Genomic DNA, 8,227 nt, shown 5'->3' with positions numbered 1-8,227 from the left:
ATATAAATTTTCAATAAAAGCAGAAACTTTCTTACCTTAAAAAAGAAAAAGCTGAAAGGAGCCTTCAATAGCAAAGGTTCCATCCCCTTCAAGTTACAGATAAGGAATCTGGGGTAAGGCCTCACGGCTGGTCAGTGGGAACATAGGAATGGAGCCTGAGCCTGCATCCCTCCTGGTGTGTTCATGATGGGATTCGAGGGTCCTTTGTGCCTCCCTTATCCTGTGTCTTCCATTTCCTCTGCCTCCTTCTAGCTTCCTGCCCCATGTGGTGGAGGATAGTGAGGTGGTTTCACCCGAGCTGTTTGTCTGGGGAAAAGCTGGGACCTGCAGGGATGGGCCAAGTCACTCCCTTGTGCCTTCCTGAAAGGGGAAAAAGGGCTGACTAGCTCATTTCCTTCTGGGGAAACTAAAGCTGGAGTCACCCTGGAGTCAGAGCCCAGGGAGGGGCCCCCCAACCCCCATCGCCCCAGGCCCTCGGGGAGGGGGGACTTCCCTCCTGCTGGTTTCACGAAGGGTGGAGGAGGGTTGGGGGACACCTGTGCAGTCCAGCTGGCCCCCACCCGAGTCTGCCTTATTGCTTTTGTGGGGGTATTTCTCCTGATCCTCCGCAGGACTGGCTAGTGGTGGCAAGGGGTGGAGTCAGGTGATAGCATTGTCCCATTCTAAGAATGGGGAGTTCTTAAACACCCTCATGAGTCACGATTTGAAACATTTTTGCCTTATAAGTCTCAGTGTCTTTTTGTTTTATTATGAAAGTGTGACATGCTCATAGTAAAAAAAAAATCCCCATAGGTAACATGATTATTTTTCTACACCACACATAAGATTTTATATTTAATTAATTTTTATGTCTATATTAATTGTGGTAAAGCATGCATAAAACTGACCATCTTAACCATTTTTAAGTAAACAGTTCGGTGACATTAGGTACATTCACATTGTTATGCAACCATCACCACAGTCCCTTTCCGGAACTCTCTTCATCTTGCAAAACTGAAACTCTGTCCCCGTTAAACAACAGCTCCCCATTCCTCCTCCCTCCCCCAGCCCCTGGCAAACACCATTCTGTTTTCTTCTCTGTGAATTTGGCTGCTTTAGGTCCCTCGTTAAAGTGCAGTCATCCAGTATTTGTCCTTTCATGTCTGGCTTATTTCACTCAGCACAATGTCCTTAAGGTTCATCCCTGCTGAGGTGTGTGTCAGCATTTCCTTCCTCTTTAAGGCTGACTAATATTCCATTGCATGTACACGCCACATTTTGTTTATCCATGCATCTGTTGATGGACACTTGGATTGCTTCCACCTTTTGGCTGTTGTGAATAACGCCACTGGGAACATGGGTGTACAAATACCTGTTCAAGTTCTTGCTTTCAGTTCTTTTCTGAATATACCCAGAAATGGAATTGCTGTATTTCATGTGTTTACTGTTTGTGTCTCTCAGGTGCTCTGAGCCCCCGGGGCAGGGTTGATGGGTCCGCACAGGGCCCTGGGCAGTCCCCCTCCTTCCTCCTCCCCCAGCACCGGGTCCCTGGCCGGCTGGGCCTGCCACAGTAGCTGTCGGCAGAGGTGGGTGGGCTGGCCAGCTGGGTCGCCGCGGTGTACTGTGTTCAGTGCTGGCTGCAGCGCAGCTCTGGGGAAATCTGAAGCTGCTGGCCTAATGTGAAGCTCTGGCATCTTCTGATGGAGAAGGGCCTTTTTGGGCCAGGTCCCTGCCCTCCGCTTGCTGTAGACTTGGGGAAGGGGGCTGCAGCCTCCTGGGCACCCTGGGGTGGAATGGGGACCCCCAGAGCCAGCTGGCCCCATTTTCCCTATTGGCTTTTTTCCCAATTCTTCCTGCCCTAGGCTGTTTCTCTCCCAAAGGGTTAGTGTGTGATGAATATTTGGCCAGGGAGTTGGAGACTAATGCAACACTTCCCAGCTTCTTTTGGAGAAAAGTTCTATTTCTTGCTAACGGAGCGGGATCTCCTCTCCTGCTTTCTGTTCTCCAAGTCTGCTCTACTCGCAGTCGACTACTGTCTCAAGTCGGACCCCCAAATGTGCCTACGCCGCGGAGTCTCGTATAGAACGAACTGGTTTCTGCCAGCTGTGTGAAGTGGACCTCTGCCAGAGCCACATCCCTGGCCCCCTGCAGGGGTCTGTGTATCATTCCCCACCCCTGGGCTCAGTCCGTCTCACTGGTGGGCTGTGTAGTTATCTGTCCATGTGGCTGGGGGCCCCTGGGAGCTTGTTCTGGTGGTGGCTGGTCTAGTGCCCTGTCCTTAGTAGATGCTCAGTGAGAGAAAGAGGAAACAGTGAAAAGAATTTGGCATTCAGTTAGGAAATTCCTGGTTTGGGGTTTGGGGTCTGCTCTTTGCTAGCTGGTTTACTTAACCTTCTGGAGCCTCAGTTTTTCCATCTCTAAAATGGGGATCAAAACCTACCTCTAAAGCTTGTTTTGAAGAGTAAACGAGATAATTAGGACAAAGTGTTTAGTAAATAATTGTCGTTAAATGTCAGTTGTGTCACTGCTGTGTCCTCTAAATGGGAGAGGAGCCACCAGCTGCCAGGCCTGTTTGAGGTCTCTGCGAGATTTTAGGACGGCTGAGGTGCTGCCCCTCTGCTTCTCGGTTACCTGGTCCGTGGAGAGGCTGGGTGAGAGGAGGAAGGGGTAGTGTGATGCTGTCTGGCTGGGTGGTGGCAGTTTCCTCTGCAGGAGGAAATTGCTTCCTCTCCAGGGAGAAGGGAGTCTTGCAGAACTCTGCTGTGGGGCCGGCTGCTGCTCCCTGAGCAGGGATTATGTGTTGGAGGGAAGGGGAGGGCCCGGGATACCTTGGGCTTCATTCCGAATCTAGGCACCCTTCCCTGCTCCTCTTGGAGCCCCTCTTTCCAGCACCAGGCAGGCTGGTTCAGCACTGCCCTTGCCCAGGGTTGCCGTATGACTGTTTCTTAGGTAGGTCTTACCTACCTTTGTAGATTGCAGGCTCCAGGACCCCTGTCTCCCTCCTGTCTGGGGACCGAAAACAGTGGCCTCCAACTCCATGCAGTAGAGAGCCCCTTTCTTCTGCAGGATGGGATGATTGGGACCACTCATGTGTGGGTCATGTCCAGGCTCAGGGGAGGGAACAGGAGAGCAAGTCCTGCTTGGAGCTGCCATCTCCTTTCTGCCTCTCCGTGTAGGGGAGTCCTTCTTGCAGAGGCTTCAGGGTGTTAGGGAAAGCCTGGCTTTGGGGCTGCCAGTCCTAGGGCAGAGGGGAGCTCTGCCATCTGAGTAGCTGAATCCTTGCACAGGTCCTCCTTCTGAGCCTCAGTTTCCTTGTCTGTAAAAAGAAGGCCACCTGTCTTGCAGGGTTACCAAATGAGACGATGTCGTCCTGCACCTGGTGGGCTCCCTAAGCTGGGGTAGGCACGCACAAAACCAAGGAGCACTTTCACAGACTCTTCTTTCCCTCTCTGCACAGGTCAGGTGAGAAAGACTTCTGGTACATTTCTGGAGCCCAGAGTTGCCCAAACTCACCTGGTTCTAGGATTTACCTAGAGTACTCGTTACTTGTTAAACTGATCAAAATGCTGATTCCCAGGCCCCACCCCAGAACTCTTGAACCAGAATGACAGTTGTCAGGGTGGTGTCTGTATTTTCGTCATGTTTTATAATTAGGCCAACTTGGGAAACCTTGCCTCCTGCAACTGCTCTCTCAGTGGCTGTATCATCTGATCTTCATGAGAGCCCATTGAGGCAGGTCTGAGGCAGGTATGGCCCCATGTGAAGGGGGAGACTTTACAGGTGAGATGGTGACGTTTAAGGGACTGACCTGGGGGCCTCAGCTCCCTTGTGTTGGAACCAGAATTAGAACTCAGATCTCCCAGGGCTGTGTGTCCATTGTGTCTGCAAGCATTCTAGTAAAGCATGGAAAAGGTGGGGGTTGGAGAGAAATGGGGCGACCGGAAGGAGGTGAGTAACAGAGCTGCGGAGGTGGCAGAGGGGGAGCTATGGTGCCTCGCTGCTGCCCCATGAGGGAGGCCTGCAGGGACCAGCCACAGGGAACAGAGGGGAGGGTGTTGGCCAGAGCCCTAACCCCCACCAGGACACTTCCCCAGATGTGCATTATGAAAATCAGGACCCAGGTGATCATGGCAAGAGTGGGCTTTGTCCCAGAGCCACTGGGGGAGTCCCCTGGGCCCGGTGGACAGGGCCTGAACACCTCCCCGGGGCCACTGGTGGAATCTCAGAAGTCCTGTGGGCAGGTAGGTCCACTTCTTCCTTGCTTCCCCCCCTCTTTTGGTTAGGTCTGGGAAGCCTTCTAGAAGCACAGTCATGGCTGGCTCCCCTGCTCAGATGGCAGAGTATGCGGGAAATGAGGACATGCTTCCTTATTCCCAAGGTTGGCCTGGTCCATTAAAGGAAAACATTTTAGGTTCTTTGTATGTCACCCCCCTTTCCAGTTTCCCCTTAAGAGGCTCTTACTGATGATTTCAGCCTGATTTTCTCTGCGTGTTGGTGGAGAGGCTTGGGAGGATAGGAAGGAAGCGCTGGAGTTGCTCCGTTAGGGTGTTCTGGGCCCAGGTGGCCCACCCTGACCTCACAGGAGGATGACCTCTGCCTGGGGGGTTCAGGAGCTGCCTCTGCCTGGCCCTGCCCCCCCGGGGTGATCCGAATGGACTGGGGTGAGGTGGGCAGTGAGAGTGGAGGAGCCCTGCTTTGGGCTGATGCACGTGATCTGCTGCTGGGCCCTCAGGAGGGTCAGGAGAGAGGAGGGAGCGAGGAGGATCAGGCTGAGCACGAGCTCTGTGTCCAAATTCTGGCTCCTCTGGCTACTGTTTGATGTGACCTTGTCAGTGTCTGTCTGCTTTCTCCTCTAGAATGGGAATCATGATAGTACCTACCTCATAGGGCGGTTGAGGGGATTCATTGTGTTAATACTGATGGAGCATTTGGGACAGGGGTGGGGAGGGCATCCTGGCCTCTGAAGTCCTTCCACACTGACCTTCAAATTGGACTGCCAGGCTGAGGACTGTGGGCCTTCTTTTGTAACTGTGATGTCTGGGAGGGCAGGGGTGTGCGGGGTGGAAAGCCTGTCCCCGTGGGTGGAATCCTCACCCGTTCCTTCCTCTGAGCCAGGTTTTGGCTCAGGTCCCAAACCTGGGTGTGACCTCTGATCCCTTCCTCATTCCCTGAGTGTCTCTTGAACTCACCCAGCACCGCCCTGGGCTAAGCTACCTTTGTCTCTTGCCTGGACCTTTGCATGTTCTCCTCACTGCTGTCTGCTGCCATTCTTATCCACCTCTGATCTCTTCACACAAAATTAGGAGTCTCTTTCCAAGATGCAGGTGTAATTATGGGTGAACCAGCACCTGACTCCTGCACCCACCTTACTCCCACCTTCCCCCCTCCACCCAACTGTCAGCTGAAATCAAATAAAACCTCTCCCATTGCTCTAGGAGAAACTGTTGTAACAGCGGAGCCCCGTGCCCCTGCGGTTGCTGACCTCCGGCCTCTGGCATCCCCCTCTTGTCCTGCCCAGGGGCCGTTTTCCAGTGGCTTGAGCAGGCCTTATTCTTTTCGCCCTAGGGCCTCTGATATTTTCTTTCCCCTGCTAGGTCAGCACCACCTCCTGACCACCCTGGACCCCACACATGTGTATTGGGAACCATGAGTCTCAGTTTGCACATGTTGTCCTGATGTAATTATTAATAGCACCTCTCTTTATTTTCAAGTGCCCTAGTTTGGATGATGAATTTTATGGTCCCCCCCTTCACATTTACAATCTCTTTATCTAATTGAAATTGTTCAGCTTTAAAAATTCACTGACTTCCTCAAGGCAGTGGTCACACACACACACACACACACCTTGGACTAGGTTAGGACTTCGTTTTAGCCTCATGCCTTCTGGAACTTTTTCTGTATGCATTTAAGCTCATTTTGCAAATATGTACTCATTTGCAAATATACACTCATTTATATTTGTCTTTGATTAACAGTGGTCTTCCTTTTCAGACCAAAGCCTCCTTGATTTAGGGATTTTATCTTTATTTGCCCAAAATGTGACCCCAGTTCCTGACACAGTTGGTGCTCAGAAAGAATTCAATGAATGAATGAATGAATGAATGAACTTGATTCCAGCTCACTGGCAGGGGGTGCTTGGAGCCTGGGTAGGTCAGGAGCACCTGCAGTGGCCTGCCAGCAGCAGGGAGGCTGCTGACATCGGGCCAATCCAAGCCCAAACAAGCCGGTTGCCCACACCCTGGCACACCCCCATCCCCCTCCAGACTTGGCCGCCCCTATCATAGTTCATGGCCTCTCTCAATGGGCTTTGTGTTTGAAAAGTCAAAAGAGACAAGAGTTCAAACCCTCTTTCCACCTCCCCAAAACTGAGACTTAGGAGAAAAACCTGCCTGGCCCATTCTGCATCTCTAGGGAGCCACAAAGTCCAGGACCTTCTCTTGTGGCTGGATGTGAGCGCGGGGGCGATTCTCACCCAGTGTCTCGGGCTGCCCTCCCTGGTCCAGGTGCAGGAACTGCCTGGGGACAGCTGCACACGTCCCCTTGTGGTCCCCTTGTGGTCCCCTTGTGTTTCTCGGCAGACCTGGAACTGCTGCAGATGGTGGATGGAGCTGGATGGTTGGGGTGGGTGGTGCTGGTGGATTCCTCATTATCCCCTGGCCTGAGCAAAGGTAGAAGGCTTACCTGGAAGAGCCTCAGCCCCCAGCATAGTGGAAAGGGCTCAGGCTTTGGCATCCTGTAGACCCCAGTTCAAATCTCAGCTCTGCCTCTCACTGGCAGTGTGACTGGGAAGGTTGCCTAACACCTCCTGCTCCTACTTTCCTCCCCAGCATGGGGTTGTTGAGTGGATTTGCTGAGATGGTTCATGCATGCCTCACCGAGAGGCCATAGTAGTCAACATCTTTGAACAACTCCAGGATCTTATTCCCTCTCTCCCTCCCTCCCATCCCCCTACCTCGGGCCTCCCAGAGGGCCACTTTTCCTTCAGTGTCCTCATCTTGAAATTGAGGGCTTAACACTGGAACAAGGTCTTGGTGGGGGTGCTGCAGTAAGTACTCTGTTCTCTGTGGTCCCCTCTCCCACTCACTGCAGTTTCTGAGGTTAAGCCCGGTGCTGGGGGACACAGCGGGTGTGGATCTCTAGGCTTCTAGGTGACTGTGAACACATTCACCCACAGACAGAAGCCCCGCGCCCCGCCCCATCCCAGCAGTTAGTTGGGTTGCTTACAGCTGCACTGCTTCCCACCCTTTTGGAAATGTGGAAGTTTCCACAGACACATTTTCTGTTTCTTAGCCTCAACTCCCTTCTGATCCCCCTGCCACCTGTCCCTCGAGCCGGGCTGGCCATGCTGAGGTGCTGGCTGGCTGCCTGGTCAGCAGGCCTGCCGTGCTGGGCTGCTGACGCCCTAGACCACTGATGGGTCTTAGTAGGGGCCGGGAGGGCAGTGGTGGCATTGGGCCGTGTCCGCCTGGGCCTGGGTGGGGTTTTTCATGGCCACAGGTTGCCTGTGACTCCTTAGTAAAGGAGTTTTGGGGTTTCTGTGCTGCTTTATAATGTGCTGATCTGTGTCTATATTTTGGGAGAAGAAACTTGATTTTTCTGGACCTCAAATGAAGAGAATTGACTTAATTAGGCCCCTCAGCTCATGGGCCCCTTGCAGGTCATGCAAAGCCCACAGTGTCCCTATGATGGGCACGCAGATCGTCCCCAACCCCTCCCCTGTCAACGCAAATAACAGAATTATGAACATTCTCCCATGCACCCCAGTGCTCACTGTGCAGAGATTTCTTTGGGAGGGGATTTCATATTCCCAGGTGGGAATTGCTGGGTTGTTGGGTAGGTACGTGTTGAATTTCACCATGTAGTGCTGGATTGCTCTCCAAAATGGGTGCAGAGTCCACCCTTCAGCCAGGCATGAGGACGCCTGGGTCCCTCAACCCCACTGACATTTGATGTAATCCGCTCTCTAATTGTTTACTGGTCTGTTGTGTGTAAGGGGACAAATTATTGCCTTTTATACAACTGAGGAGGAACTCTTAAAGTGCCAAGCGTCTCTGTTCCCTTCCTCCATTCAGCATTCCTGGAACCAGAAGCTTCCTCTTAGGCATGGGGTAATTGGTGTCATAGTTGAGAATCTTGGAGGTTCTGTACAGAAAGCCCCCACTCCCCAGGGAGGGGCAGTTTATAGGTGGTCTGTTAATGTTCCAACCTCCCTGCCTGCTACGTCCCACCCTGAGCTCACTTTGCTGGT

General features: G+C 52.6%; 1 protein-coding gene across 3 annotated transcripts in view; it reads left to right on the top strand.

Annotated features, from left to right (window-relative positions):
• The window catches only part of ACTN1 (actinin alpha 1), an 89,852-nt gene that overhangs the window by 28,496 nt on the left and 53,129 nt on the right, over positions 1–8,227 (top strand). The gene's annotated exons all lie outside the window — the stretch shown is intronic.

The sequence above is a fragment of the Camelus dromedarius genome, chromosome 5 (assembly GCF_036321535.1).
Source record: "Camelus dromedarius isolate mCamDro1 chromosome 5, mCamDro1.pat, whole genome shotgun sequence".
Taxonomy (NCBI): domain Eukaryota; kingdom Metazoa; phylum Chordata; class Mammalia; order Artiodactyla; family Camelidae; genus Camelus; species Camelus dromedarius.
The sequence above is the reverse complement of the archived record's forward strand: the minus strand, read 5'-3'. Positions and strand labels throughout refer to the sequence as shown.